This window comes from Ictidomys tridecemlineatus, chromosome 1, assembly GCF_052094955.1.
Source record: "Ictidomys tridecemlineatus isolate mIctTri1 chromosome 1, mIctTri1.hap1, whole genome shotgun sequence".
Lineage (NCBI taxonomy): Eukaryota > Metazoa > Chordata > Mammalia > Rodentia > Sciuridae > Ictidomys > Ictidomys tridecemlineatus.
In genome coordinates this window covers 24,939,804-24,956,047 of record NC_135477.1, presented here as the reverse complement: position 1 = coordinate 24,956,047, position 16,244 = coordinate 24,939,804, and the positions used below count along the sequence as shown (strand labels likewise).

Sequence of the window (16,244 nt, the reverse complement as noted above, 5' to 3'; positions counted from 1 at the left end):
GCATGCGCATAGTGCTGGGTTTGATCCTCAGCACCATATAAAAATAAAAAATAAAGATGTTGGGTCCACCGAAAACTAAAAAATAAATATTAAAAAATTCTTCCTCCCTCCCTCCCTCCCTCCCTCTCTCTCTCTCTCTCTCTCTCTCTAAAAAAAAAAAAATTCACTTAGAGCTGGGGTTGTGGCTCAGCAGTAGAGCACTCGCCTAGCGAGGCCCTGGGTTCGATCCTCAGCACCACATAAAAATAAATAAATAAACTAAAGATATTGTGCCCAACTACAACTAAAAATAAATGTTTTTTTTTTTTTTTTAAAGAGAGTGAGAGAGGGGAGAGAGAGAGAGAGAGAGAATTTTTAATATTTATTTTTTAGTTCTCGGCGGACACAACATCTTTGTTGGTATGTGGTGCTGAGGATTGAACCCGTCGCATGCATGCCAGGCGAGCGCGCTACCGCTTGAGCCACATCCCCAGCCCCTAAAAATAAATGTTAAAAAAAAAAAAAAAGAATTTCCGCTTAAGGGTTGGGGTTGTGGCTCAGTCGCAAAGCACTTGCTTCAAACATGTGAGGCACTAGGTTTGATCCTCAGCACCACATAAAAATAAATAAACAAAATAAAGGTATTGTGTCCATGTGTAACTAAAAAAAAAAGAATTTCCACTTAAGTTTTTAAAAATCTATAAAGATTGGAAATGCCCATTGTCCAGGTAATTTAAGAAAGAAAAAGGTTAGAAAAACATTTCCTCTTGTCACTCCTTTCTATCCTTCCCTTTTATTTCTCTGCATTTTTCCTTTTGCTTTCACTTTCTTTTTATTCTTTTGAAGGATCTGATTAATATGTGTGACTGAATCTCCTTTGAAAAGAAAGAGAAAAAGAAGTATTGGTCTTTAGGCTCAAGTTCTTTGCTGGTATTACTGTGGAGACTAGACTAATAATATGACAATTACTAATGAAAGCCTTATCAGTTATCAGTTATATTTTATTAAAGGAATCTTGCTTATGATTTTTTTAAAGATTTCTTTTTTAATTGTAGATGAACACAATGCCTTTGTTTATTTATTTATTTTTTATGTTGCGCTGAGTGTTGAACCCAGTGCTTTACACATGCCAGGTGAGCACTGTACCACTGAGCCACAACCTCAACCCCTGCTTATGAGTTTTTAAAATAATTATTTTACTTTATTTATTTATTTTTATGTGGTGCTAAGGATCGAACTCATTTTCTCACATGTGCTAGGCAAGTGCTCTGCCACTGAGCTACAGCCCTAGCCTTGCTTATGATTCAAAAACAGAAAGGGAGAGAGAAAAAAATAGGGAAAGAAAAGTAAAGAGAGGCAGAAGAATGAACCAAATGGGGCAAAAGAAAAGAACTTGGGATGTTGAGGGCAGGGTGGAGAGAAGGACCAAGAATACAGAGTTGCTAAAATAGGAAAACTGAAGTTACCCTAGCATTTACCTTTACCCAGTCCAGTGTTGGGGCTTTGTCCTTTTCATTAGAGTGTGCTGTGAAGTAGGATGAAGTGGGGTGAATGAAACGGTCATATCCTTGACTCCTTGGATTCATCTACTCAGAACTGAAGTGTTCACCCTGTAATAAGGTGACTTGATAGCCTGATCCTAGTGAGTTAGGGTGGAAGAGGCTATTAAGTGATGTTTTTTGGCTGGCTAGCATTAACAGTTATTTTTAACCTCTTATTTCAATCTCTTCATTGTTCAGGTTCCTCTACTGGCTACCATGAGAGCAGTCAAAATTAGCAACTATATGAAATGAAGTACCTCTTGTCTCCCCAGTCACTTCCAAAATAAACAGGGAGTAATACTCTTCGTATTTTGTCTCACTTTACTCTAAAGGCTAGCAGTAGAGGAAACATGGATTAGTGTGTAGTGATTTCTAGGCTCTGCCCTCTGAACAGATTCCCCTCTGAGTGCTCCAGCTGAGTGACAGGACCATGTGGCAAAAGTGCAGCTGGAAGTATATCATCAGCAGATTTGGGTTGGGTAAATATAGCAGGAGCAGGATGTCAGTGTGGGAGATGGATTGTTCTGGGAAAGGAAGTGTTGTCTTTCGTCTGAGAAACAATTTCCTGTACTTCTGGGACTTTTGCTTTCTTCTTCTTCTTTTTTTTCCCAGGGTAGAATAGGAGTTGGCTGGGGTTGGGTACACTTGTTGAATTCTATCTCTGGATGTCTTTCTGTTTCTACATTTGAAGTTGGGAGTAGAAATCAGATTTATTAGGACCACTTAGGAAATATACCTCAGAAATAGCTATACCCATGCCTTATATTTTACTTTCTGCAGTCTTAAATTAAAATACCTGCTAGCTTAGAGCCTCTTTGTAAAAAGTAACTCTTCTTTGGGTAAAATAGATAAGTTGAGAGGCAAAAATAATTATACAAAGAAAATCAGCTCTATTGAAAGTCAGACATGAGGCACCAACTGGCAGGAAACAGCTGTGATGTTTCTGGGGGCTAGGTTCTTCCACCCCAGATTTTAACTCTTCAGTCTCTCCCTATTATCTCAGCTACTTAAGATGGTTGAGCATGTACTAACACTACATGAAAGACTAAACCTATAAATTGAATGATATTTTAAAGTTGACTAGAACTTTACAATTTATTGTTTTTTATTTTAAACATTCTTTTAAATAGTCTTTTGTTTTAGAACAGATTTAGATTTACAGAAAAGTTGTAAAGAAGTTTCCATATACCCTACACCCAGTTTCCCCTATTATTAACATTTTATCTTAGTTTGATACATTTGTTACCTTTAATGAAACAATATTGATATATTATTATTTTTTTTAGAATTTAACCTCTATTTTTTATTTACTATGTTTTTTAACTTTTCCCCTTTTTTTTGTTTAAATGGGGGATATCTTTCCATTTTTTTTTTTTTTTTAAAGAGAGAGTGAGAGGAGAGGAGAGAGAGAGAGAGAGAGAATTTTCAACATTTTGTATTTTTTAGTTCTCGGCGGACACAACATCTTTGTTGGTATGTGGTGCTGAGGATCGAACCCGGGCCGCATGCATGCCAGACGAGCGCACTACCGCTTGAGCCACATCCCCAGCCCAACTTTTTCCCTTTTTAAAATTTTAATTTATATATGACAGCAGAATGCATTCCAATTCACATTACACACATAGAGCACAATTTTTCATATCTCTGGTTGTACACAAAAGAGAGTCACACCCTTTGTGTCTTCATACATGAACTTAAGGTAATGATGTCCATCTCACTCCACCGTCTTTCCTCCCCCCATACCCCCTCCCTTCCCCTCCTTCTTCTTTGCCCTATCTAGAGTTCATCTAATCCTCCCATGCCCCCCACCACCCACATTATGAATCAGCATCCTTGAATCTGAGAAAACATTTGGCATTTGTTTTTTTGGGATTGGCTAACTTCACTTAGCACTCCAACTTCATCCATTTACCTGCATATGCCATGATTTTATTCTCTTTTAGTGCTGAATAATATTCTTTTATGTATATATACACCACATTTTCTTTACCCATTCATCTACTGAAGGGCATCTAGGTTGGTTCCACAGTTTAGGTATGTGAATTGTGCTGTTATAAACATTGATGTGGCTGTGTCCCTGTAGTATGCTGTTTTTAGATCCTTTGGGTATAGATGGAGGAGTGGGATAGCTGGGTCAAATGGTGGTTTCATTCCTAGCTTTCCAAGGAATCTCCATACTGCATCAATTTTCAGTCCCACCAACAATGTATGAGTGTGCCTTTTCCCACATCCTCACCAACATTTATTATTGTTTGTATTCTTCATAGCTGCCATTTTGACTGGAGTGAGATAAAATCTTAGTTTTGATTTGCATTTCTCTAATTGCTAGAGATAATGAATATCTTTTCATATATTTGTTGATTGATTGTATATCATCTTCTGAGAAGTGTCTGTTCAGTTCCTTGGCCCACTTATTGATAGGGTTATTTGGGGGTTTTTTGGTGTTAACAATTTTGAGTTCTTTATGTATCCTAGGGATTTGTGCTATATCTGAAATGCATGTGGTAAAAATTTGTTCCCAAATTGTAGGCTCTCTATTTACCTAACTGATTGTTTCTTTTGCTGAGAAGAAGCTTTTTAGTTTGAATTCATCCTATGTATTGATTCTTGATTTTAATTCTTGCACTAGAGGAATCTTATTAAGGAAGTTGGGGCCTAATCTGACAAGATGGAGATTTGGGCCTATTTTTTCTTCTAATAGATTCAGTGTCTCTGGTTTAACCCAGGTCTTTGATCCACTTTTAGTTGAGTTTTGTGCATGGTGAGAGAAAGGGGTTTAATTTCATTTTGTTGCATATGGATTTCCAGTTTTCCTAGCACCGTTTGTTGAAGAGGCTATCTTTTCTCCCATGTATGTTTTTGGCACCTTTGTCTATTATAAGATATCTGTAATTATGTGGGTCAGTATCTGTTTCCTTTTTCTGTATCATTGGTCCACAAGTATATTTTGGTGCCAATACCATGCTGTTTTTGTTATTATTGCTCTGTAGTATAGTTTAAGGTCTGGTATAGTGATGCCACTTGCTTCACTCTTCTTGCTATATTATTATTAATTTAAGTTCATACTTGATTCCTGTTTTCTTGGCTTTAACCTAATGGCCTTTTTCTGTTCCAGATCATATTATATTTAGTTGTCATGTCTTTTTAGGTTCTTCTTGGTTATGACAGTTTGCCTGTGTTTTTATCATTTAAGTTTCATAATATCTACCAAATAGATTACATTTTCCTTTTTTTAAAAATTTTTTTTGTACTTGTAGATGGACAGAATGAATGCCTTTATTTTGTTAATTTTTATGTGGTGCTGAGGATCGAACCCGGTGCCTCACACATGCTAGGCAAGTGCTCTGCCACTGAGCTACAGCCCCAGCCCCATATGTTTTCCTTTTATAGATAAAACTCAGGCACCAAGGAGGTTAATAGCATTTTCAGTAAAATTTTCTTTTTCTTTTTTTGGTGGTGCTAGGGATTGAACCCAGGGCCTTGTACATCTGAGGCAAGCACTCTATATCCCCATCCCCAGTAAAATTTTCTATTACAATGTGATTATGACTTGTGAAAAAGTGATGAGGTAATTTATGTTGTTTTTTTTGTGTATAAGCACAGAATTAGCACTAACCTTCAGGTGAGCTATTTGCAGAAGAAGAACAAGAGACATCAATATAGCTTCTTCCTGGACCCTTTTGCTACTTGGTGCAAATTAACGATATTATTTTAATCACAAATCTGGGGGGGGGAACCCTTTTTCTTGGTCATTCTGCTATGTCTAACAGGAGGTGATCATAGAAAATCCTAGGCTGGTTATCCAGAAGACCTGTTCTCTGGCAGCAGAGTTTAGACTGCCTTTGGTCCCTGTTGTTGAGCACGAGATTCAATAGGAAGGTTTGTCAAGAGCATAACATATATATTAATACAACCAGGTTGTCTAGCATGTGTGGAAATAACTAGGTGGAAATAAGGAATGTGAAGTTTTCAGTTCCAGTATCCAATTAGACAGGCTAAAGTTCTGGCTTGGGGTCAGGAGATTCATAGAATTGCAGTGCTGAGAGAAGAAAAATTAAAAATCCAGCAAGACCTGGCAAGTACTAGTACAGAGTGTCCCATGCAGAGGGATAAGTGAGGGGAAAAGGGGAGGAGAGGTAAAGTGGTATGTTACTAATGATCTTACTGTCAAATAATTATCTCAGTGCGGTAGAAACAGTGGAGGTACAAACAATCAGTTTTTGTTTTTGTTTTTGTTTTTTACTACAAAATAATTTGTTATAACATAGCTTCAGAATGAGACACCTAAGTACAAGCAACGGCACTCCTTACTACCCCACTGAGGGACTCTTCCCCGCCCACCCTTGCCTTGTGGACCTCTTCTAACAAATCTTTCAGATACTGGAAAACCTTGGCTAGAGACTCTGCCTTCTCTTTCAGAGCCTTGTTGTTGTTGTTGCTCCTCCTCCTCCTCCTCTTCCTCCTCTTCCTCCTCTTCCTCTTCTTCTTTTTCTTCTTCTTCTTCAATATTTTATTAGTTGTTGATGGACCTTTATTTTATTTATTTAATTATATGTGGTGCTGAGAATCGAACCCAGTGCCTCACACATGCTAGGCAAGCACTCCACCACTGAGCCACAAACCTAGCCCATGTTCTTTTTTAGTTCTTTAGATTCACCAGTGAGAGCCTCCTGTTCTGCTCTCTTCTTCTGGCAGTACCTGGTGGCTACTGTCTTATTTTGCTCCATTTTTTTCAACTTTTTATCCAACTTCTCGCCTTTTATTTTTGGTACTACCCTCTTAACTTTAGGAGGGTCATAAGGTTTGGGGTGGTTAGAACCACAAGGGACACCTGGAGATGGCAGGCTGACATTAGGAGAGCCTCTGGAAGTAGAAGGGCTATGCTGGGGACAGCCCAGGTAGTACTCTGGGCTCATACAGATGCCACTGTCATTACCTGAGGAGGCATCTTCCTCCTTTACACCCTGAGGGATCATGATACCATAAGTAATAGTCAGGCTTCCTCTCTCCCTCAGAGGTATCTATTTCACTGCCTAGCTCTATTGTAAAGGAATGATCTTTAGTGGACCCCTGGGGAAAGGGAAAGAGATTGCAAGAATGTGAAGGGACAACCTGGTCTGTTTAGGATCACTATTGGTAGGGGTGGGGTGCTCCGTAATAGTTTCCTGGACTGGGGGGGCGGGGCAAAGAGATCACATATGTCATCTAATGTGGCCAAAGCATAAACCATTAGGTCTTTTTTTTTTTTTTTTTTGTAGTTGTAGATGGAAAAGGTGCCTTTATTTTGTTTATTTTTATGTGGTACTAAGGACTGAACCCACTACCTCACACATACTAGGCAAGTGCTCCACCACTGAGCTACAGCCTAGCGCCTGCATCATCAGATCTTAAGGGAGGGAATAGCACATATTGCCTAGAGATGTAAAGCTAGTACCTGGATCCTAATAGGGAAAGTGATCTTATTTAAGCTGATAGAAAGTAAGTATTTATTGATATCATTAACAATCACTTTTTATTAGAGCAGTTTGTTTTTAAGTTAATGAGAAAAGGGGTAGTTCTCATTTTATGCTTTTATTATGTAAAATTGTGAGCAAAGAGGTAGGTTTGGGACTCTTTGATAGTGACTATTGCCCTCTTTGGTTAACTGAAGCTGGGAAAGACCTTACTTTTTCCCAAAAGGAAGCTGTGGAAATATTAATATCAAAAACAATAAGAATTTCAAGAAGCTTGTGTTTTGTGTATTTTCATGGCATCATGGAGTGGGATGGGGATGGGAAAGAATTATAAACCACCAGTTATAGGAGTCTTAAGGCACAGGTAACGGAGACCTTCTGTTGGAATATTATTGAAGAGTGCAAAAGTGACAACAGTTTTCTGTAGTATTAAACACCACAGGATGAACTTCAAATTCTGAAAATGTTTTTGCCTCAACAGTTTGAAAGAGAAAAATGTGAAAGAGACAGTGTAAAGAATGAGTATAGGGAGGGGAGGGGGGAGAGTAGGGGATAGGAAAGGTAGCAGAATACAACAGTTACTAATTGGGCATTATGTAAAAATGTGGATGTATAACCGACGTGATTCTGCAATCTGCATTTGGGGTAAAATTGGAAGTTCATAACCCATTTCAATCTAATGTATGAAATATGATATGTCAAGAGCTTTGGGGGCTGGGGATGTGGCTCAAGCGGTAGCGCGCTCGCCTGGCATGCGTGCGGCCCGGGTTCGATCATCAGCACCGCATACAAACAATGATGTTGTGTCCGCCAATAACTAAAAAATAAATATTAAAAAAAAAGAGCTTTGTAATGTTGTGAACAACCAATAAAAAAAAAAAAAAGAATGAGTATACATGGGGCTGAGGTATAGCTGAGTTGGTAGAGTACTTGCCTCATATGTACAAGGCCCTGGGTTCAATCCCCAGCACCACAAAAAACAAACAAACAAAAAAAGAATGAGTGTTCAAAGTGCCTCTTTGAGAAAATCACGTCCATTGGTGAGATTTTAGCTGTCTTTGATAGAAGAAATGCATTGGAGAGAATCTCTTGTTCAGAATGCAAGACAGGAGACAATGAAGTACCTGTTTCTCCAGAAAACTCAGAATTGAGCTCTGATGGAGGAGTGGAAAATTCCTTAGTGTGGTTTCATATCATGTGAAATTTTCATGAGGGTTCAGTAGATGTAAGAGTGTCCAAGCAGGAGTTTGTAGCTGACTGAAGAAGCTAAGTTTCATTAAGCCTGTAGTCAGAATACAGACAGAAGGCTCACTGACATTCCTTGTGGCAACCAATTTATTAAGTAGAAGGCTACTCAGGTATATTTCACTTTTGCAAGAATCCAAAGTGGCTGCGCCATAGACTGAGGTGACTCTATATAAAAGCTACAGAGGAGGGCTGTGGTTGTGACTTAGTTGTAGAGTGCTTACCTAGCATGTGTGAGACACTGGGTTTAATCCTCAGCACCACATAAAAATAAACAAATAAAATAGAGTCATAAAATTAAAAACAAAAAAAAAGGCTGCAGAGGAAACACCATGGGCTTTAACTAGAACTTGCTCATGGTTTCCCAGAAGGGAAGCTTATATTCCATTAAAGTGCTTTAGAAAAATAAAGTCAAGGGCTGGGATTGTGGCTCATCGATAGAGTGCTCACCTAGCACGGGGGGGGGGGTCTACACCTAAAAATATAATAAATGTTAAATTAGAGATAAGAGAATTTTTAATTTTCAAAACTTTTTAAAAAATTGAGGTGAAATTTATATAACATAAGATTAACCATTTAAAAGCGAACAGCTTAGTAGCATTTAATACATTTACAAAGTTGTACAACCATTACCTCTGTCTGGTTCCAAAACATTTTCATTATCCCAAAAGGAAATTCTGTACCCATTTTTTTAAAATTTATTTTTTAGGTGTAGATGGACACAACACAATGACTTTTATTTTTTTATGTGGCTGTGAGGATCGAACCCAGGTCCTGCCCATGCTGGGTGAGTGCTCTACCGTTGAGCCACAATCCCAAATCTGTACCGATTTTTAATCCTTTACTGATTAAGCAAGTAGTCCTGGGTTTCTCCTGCACCCGATGGCTGGTAACAACAATCTGCATTTCTCTTTTTATTGATTTACCTGTTCTGGATATTTCATTTCATTGTAATCATGTAATAATGTGCTTTTTGTGTCTGACTTCTTTCACTTCACTCTTTGAGATTTATCCGTGCTAAAGTATGAATAAATCTGTCATTCTTTTTATGGCTGAATAATATTCCATTGTATGTGTTATCAGAATTTGTTTATCTATTCATCCACTGAAGGACATTTAGATCGCTTCCACCTTTTGGCTAGTAATGCATTTATCTGTATATATATATATCAGTTCTTTTGAATGTATACTTAGGAATGGAATTCCTGGGCCACATGGTAATTCTTTTTTTTTTTTTTTTTTTATGGTGCTGGGGATTGAACCCATTGCCTTGTGCATGCAAGGCAAGCACTCTACCAGTTGAGCTATATCCCTGGCCCACCTTATGGTAATTCTATGTTTAACTTTTTGAGGAACTATGAAATAGGTTTCCTTGGCAGCTGAACTACTTTCATAAACCAGTGCACAAGGGTTTCCATTTTTTCTACATCCTCATCAACACTTTTTTTTGTTTGTTTTGCTTTTTTTTTTTTTTAACAACAGAGGCCATTTTTAAAAATATTTTTTAGTTGTAAATGGATCTTTTATATGTGGTGCTGAGGTTTGAACCCAGGGCTTCACGCATGCCAGGCAAGTGCTCTACCACTGAGCTACAGCTCTAGCTCTTGTTTTTTTTTTTTTTTTTTGGTTTTAATATTTGTTTTTTTAGAAGTAGTTGGACACAATACCTTTATTTTATTTATTTATTTTTATGTGGTGCTGAGGATCGAACCCAGGGCCACTCATGTGCTAGATGAGCGCTCTACCACTGAGCCACAATCTCAGCCTCTTGCTTTTGTTTTTTAAAGCTCCAAAAGTTTTTGAGACTGATTAGGACTTTGATAATAGAGTTTTGTTTATTTGTTTATTTTTGGTACATGGGATTTAACCTGGTGATACTTAATCACTGAGCTACATTCTCAGCCCTTTAAAAATTTTTTTTTTTTTAAATTTTGAGACAGGGTAACTGATGTGATACAGCAATCTGTATACGGGGTAAAGTTGGGAGTTCATAACCCACTTGAATCAAACTGTGAAAGATGATGTATTAAGAACTGTGTAATGTTTTGAACGACCAACAATAAAAAAAAAATTTTTTTGAGACAGAGTCTCACTGAGTTGTGTAGGGCCTCACTAAATTTGTGAGGCTGGCCTTGAATTTACAATCCTCCTGTCTCAGCCTCCTGAGCAGCTGAGATTACAGGTATGTACCTCTGTACCTTGCTTCTTTCTGGTTCTTATGCATTTCCTGGCATGCTTCTCTTGAAGTAACTGGATGGTTCTTCTGAGTTAAATAAGGTACTGAGGTTTTAACTTCTGTGCAAAATAATGTCTTTCTTCCAAAAATTTCCTCAAACATAGTGACAATAGCTTATTCTTGGTGCCTAGACAGGATTGAAATATGACTTAATAACAAAAAAGGTTAGTTACTTTGGATCTTGGGAGAAGATAGCATTTCTGTGTTCATCTGCCATCAGAATCCTGGACTAGGCAATGGGCTGGTCTTGCTGACTATACAGGATGCTCAGTTTGCTTACAGATTGCCAGTTTATTCACCTGTTTGTGGAATACCTTCAGAAGAGGGGATTGCTCTAATTCCTGATAAGTGATTAGTTCTTTTTAAGGTACTATATAAATTGATTTCAGTTGTTACTCCACTACTTACTTATTTACTTATCTGTTTTATAGTGTCAGAGATTGAATCCAGGGCCTTATTTGTATAATATACATGCTCTACCACTGAGCTATAATCCCAGCCCACCCTTCTCTTTTTTAGTTCACCAGTTTCTATTTGTTGTATCTATATGTTTATGATTTGTCTAATAGTAGTCACTATGATTTTGGTGTGTCTTCTCTAAATTTATTTTTCTCTTATGAAATTATTTTGTTTTTGTGGAAGGAGAAAGCTGAAGCAGGAATCTTAGGCATTGAAATTTCTAGTTCTCTCAGTTTTCTCTAGAAATCTAGCTATATATATATATTTGAGGTGCTGAGAATCAAACCCAGTGCCTTGCACATGCTAGGCAAGTGCTCTACCATTGATCTATGACCCCAGCCCCTCCATTTTTCTTCTTGACACTGTTTTCTCTCATTTATATGTTGAGCTATTCTTCTAACTTTTAGAAAAATTATTTTTTGCTATTTAATGTGTTTACTCTATTTTTTCCTTGAAATATTATAAATCAGAATACATTTCTGTGTTATTGCTACCATTGATTACCTTTTTAAAAATTAAACAAGTTTCAAAATAAACAAAAATAATCTTACTATACCCCTCCACCCACCAATACATACTGGTGTTGGGTTTGCAAATGCGTCCTAACCATTTGATCAAACAGAGTCATACTTTGAATAAGGCTTTATTGTCAGGTGTGATGAATGACAGGTATGTCTGGATTTGGTCTTGAGAGATTTGGGGATGTAAAAGCATGAGTTTTTTTTTTTTTTCCCTCTTCCCATAATATACCATGGTCTATAATAGGTTGAGTTGTAACATTCATTAAACCACTCCTCACATTCCCTGTTTTCAAAGCTTATCGGGATGACTTTGATTTAGTTATTTGGAACCAAAAAGGCAGTTTGTGAAGGAAGGTCTAGAGTTATGTAGCAGTAATATATCAGAGATCAGACTTAGGTCCCAGTGGGATTATTCCCCAGGATTTATTTGCCTGGAAGTACACATAGGAGCCAACTGGTATGTATAGAAAGCTTTGCTGGAATGCAAATTGGACACATTTTGTCGGGACCTGTAGGGGATTTTCACTGCTTCATAATTTTTCAAAGGTTTGTTATACATCAGACAGTCACTGCCTCTTCTTTAAATCTTTAAATCCCCCCTCTTTTTCCTGTTGTAAAGGTCAGATTTTTTTTGACAACTGTGTGCAGGAACAAGATTTGCTAAATCCCTTCATTTTTATTCATACAAATATCGGAATTCAGTGAGCATCAGTTATCCCAGCATTTAGAGGTAAGGAAAACTCAGGGCGAATCTTGTGAATCTCAGCTTAGTGCCAGGCATATATCTCTAGGGATAAATTTGCTGCTTCAACTTTAACCCTTGATTGCTCTGAGATAACACCCTCATAGTGGCTTCCTTGTATAGGAAACCTACCTTTAACCCCACATTTAGGCAGCAGGATAGGTAATAAAACTATTGAAAGGGGACTGTGCTGGACTTTTTTGTTGGGGCCATTTTAACTGTAACAGTCCTTAGATTAGTGTTGGAAGAGATGGACATTTTATTCCCTCCAGTGAAGACTCTTCTTTAGCTTTTAGTGCTGTCTTAGGCAATAGACCACTTATATTTTTTTTTAGTATATATTGTTTTAGTTGTTGATGGACCTTTATTTTTATGTGGTACTAAGAATCGAACCCAGTGCCTCACGCATAGGCAAGTGTGCTACTGCTGCGCCACAACCCCAGCTCCACCACTTATAATTTGATAATTTTCTTATCCAGCAGATAAAATCATGATATTATCTTATAGTTTCCCCAACAAATTTCCTTAGTCTGATATTATGTTTTCATGTTATCTATTTCTGTATAACAAATTATCACAAGACATGGGAGCCTAAAAATTTTTTTTTGTTTTGTTTCAATTTTTGATGGTCATGAATCTGGGTGCTGATTAGCTAGTGTCTTTTTTGGCTTAGTGTTTCTCAAGGTATCAACCAGGGATTTAGTTATTTGAATGTTTGACTGACCTGGAGGATCCATTTCCAAGCTCATTCACATGGCTATTGGTTAGAAGCCTCAGTCCTTATAACATGGGCCTCTCAGTAGAGCTTCTGACAACATGAAAGCTGGTGTTCTCTGAGGCAAATGATCAGAGAGAGAGAGAGCAGAAGCCAAACTTTTTCTTTTATCTTTTGTGGTGCTGAGTATCAAATACCAGTACCTCACACATGCTAAGCACACACTGTACACTGAGCTTTAACTCCAGCCTTGAAGCTATACTTTCTTGTCCAACCCAGCCTCAGAAGTAACATACCACCCCTTTTGCCATACAGTTTTGGTCAGAAAACCAACCCTGATACATATGCAAAGTGATTACACAAAGTCATTGTAAGTCCTCTTGGAGGCTGGCCTTGCAGGAAGTTAAATGGAAAATTTCAGATGTTCACTGAGATAATAAAGGTTTTGGGTGTGGGTCCTAGGGATTGAACCCTGTGCCTCTGAGCCACATCCATAGTCCTTTTTATTTTTTTATTGAGACAGGATATTGCTAAGTTGCTTAGGACCTTGCTAAGTTGCTAAGGCTGGCCCTTAACTTTCGATCCTCCTACCTTAGTCTCTTGAATTGCTATAATTTCAGGTGAATGCCACTGTTCATGGCCATTTTTTTTTTAATCTAAAAATTCATGCCTGAGAAAATCCACTGGGTGTTTTTGTTTGTATTTTGGCTTAGAATCAGAGAGGATCCAAAATTGTATCTAACTCTATGGAATAAAGGTAACATACTATAACTATAAATAAAATAACAGCCGGGTGTTACTTGGGAGACTGATGAAGGATTGTAAGTTTGAGGCCAGCATCAGCAACTTAGTGAGACCCTCTCTCAAAGTAAAATTTAAAAAGGGATGGGGATGAAGCTCAATGCCAGAGGATTTACCTCACATACTCAAAGCCCTGGGTTCAATCCCCAGTACTAAAAAAAAAAAAAAAAAAAAAGATTTTAAAAAAAGGTAAGTCAGTCAATCAATAAAAGTAACAGCAGGCAAATAAGGACAAAACCATTTGTACCATAAAAATCACTATTTACTTCCTCTAATCCTTATCATTGTATAGACATAATTTAATAGTTTAATCAATATGCCATATTAGTGAGGCATGTTGGTGCCCACCTATAATCCCAATGATTCAGGAGGCTGAGGCAAGAGGATCATGAGTTCAAAGCCAGCCTTAGCAATTTAGTGAGGCTCTAAGCAACTCAGTGAGACCTTGTCTCTAAATAAAATACAAAAAGGGCTGGGGATGTTGTTCTATGGTTGAGTACCCCTAGGTTCAATCCCTGGTTATCCCCCCCAAAAAAGCCATATTATTATTATTATTATTATTATTTATTTTTCAGTATTCAGCGGACACAACATCTTTGTTTGTATGTGGTGCTGAGGATCGAACCCCGGCCACACGCATGCCAGGCGAGCCCGCTACTGCTTGAGCCATATCCCCAGCCCATTATTTTTATCATTTAACATAATTTCACACAAAATTTACCATGCGTATACTGATATATTTATCATCTTTAATGATAATATAAAATATATTGAATTAGAATGCCATATGTTGGCTATTCTTTAATTTTTAATTTGTTCTGTAACATTGTTTTTATTTTTAATTTTTTTAAATGAATAATTGTACCATTAGTAAGATGACTACATCTTATAGCTGTGCTACATCCTAAATTGAATTTATAACGTATTTATCTTTGCTAATTTAATAGACAACATGATGCCTTTACAATTTGTTTTGCTTTAATTACTAGCATTTTCTCAAGTGTTTTACTGTTGGGGCTTTTCATTATCTGTTCTCTTTTGCTACATATTTGACAGAAACTGAATAGTATTCTCTCAGGTTTGTATCAAATCCTATTTATTGCCAGTATCTTTTTTAATCTTTTTCATATTATTTTGGGCTAGTTTTATCTTAGGTATCTTTGATCCTTACAGAAAGTTGCTTATGCATCAACTAGTTTATTGGTGCTTGAAGTGTAGAAATGAGAGTTCCTGAATGAGCTTTTGGCTCAAGAGTGTGCTTGGGAGCAGCAGTGTTTGTGGAGAGTAGGAATCTAAGATGTAAGGAGGGGAGATGAGGTCAAGAGTGACACCATATCTATAAATACCCTAAGATCTAGCTTTGTACTTTGAAATAGGAATTAGTTTACTTTTATTGTCTTCTCTAAGTTATTTTCTAGTTGACCATGGAGAAGGGCCATTAGGACTTCAAGAGAAAATGTTACTCTTTCAGCCCTCAGGAAAGTGAAAAGAGCTGACACTTATCAGTTCAGCCTCTTGTTGGGTGTAAAAACTTGTTTTAACTAGGGGGGGAAAACTAATTAGAAATAATTTCTTTCTTTTCTTTTTTTTTTTTAAAGATAAATGTCCCATTTTTAAATATATTTATTTTTATGTGGTGCTGAGGATCGAACCCAGGGCCTCACAAATACGAGGCAAGCATTCTACCACTGAGCTACAGGCCCAGCCCTAGAAATAATTTATTAGATTCCTAAATAAGAAAATAGAATTCTAAACAATGAAATGTCTTGTCTTTATTCCTTCACCATGGTACCATTGCTGTGAATGGATTGATCATATGAAAGAAGAGGTGGTGACTTAGTAATTGTCATTCTCACCTTTGACAAAGATCCTGTTTTACCTCTATTATAGGCTACCATGGTCATTTTCATTGGACTCTATGCAGAGTTATATACCCATCATCCTTGAATTTTTTCTAAGCCCTAGTTCCTAATATTTTCTTCTTTGGGTTTTCTCTTTTCTTCTCTAAAATAAGAAAATTGGACTAAATTAGCTCTAAAGTACCTGAAGTCCTAAGATTGTTTGTGTATGTTGTCCTCTCACAGAAGTTTGGAAATATTTTCAGTGGGCATTTGTTCCATATGAATTGTCATTACAATTTACTTGTAATGAAAATTCAATGTTGGAATATTACAAAATACAATTTATTTATTTATTATTTTTTTGGGGGGGGGAATTTTTAAATATTTATTTTTTTTAAGAGAGAGTGTATGTGAGAGAGAGAGAGTTTTTTAATGTTTTATTTTTTAGTTTTCGGCAGACATAACATCTTTGTTTGTATGTGGTGCTGAGGATCCAACCCGGGCTGCACGCATGCCAGGCGAGCGGGCTACCGCTTGAGCCACATCCCCAGCCCACAGAATACAATTTAAAGAGGAGAATATACACAATATTTGCTTCTGTGCCTTTTAAGATAGTCTACAATTCCCTTTGTCTTTTTGTTGTTCAATTAAGCCAGTTTTCAAATAAACTCTGCTATAAATTTATCATATAGTCTTGTAATGGTCATTTAC

At 37.1% G+C, this 16,244-nt stretch overlaps 1 protein-coding gene and 1 pseudogene across 9 annotated transcripts in view; one reads left to right on the top strand and one right to left on the bottom strand.

Annotated features, from left to right (window-relative positions):
- The window catches only part of Gbf1 (golgi brefeldin A resistant guanine nucleotide exchange factor 1), a 125,228-nt gene that overhangs the window by 29,847 nt on the left and 79,137 nt on the right, over positions 1 to 16,244 (top strand). The gene's annotated exons all lie outside the window — the stretch shown is intronic.
- Positions 6,134 to 6,750, bottom strand: LOC144365973 (cyclic AMP-dependent transcription factor ATF-4 pseudogene; annotated as a pseudogene).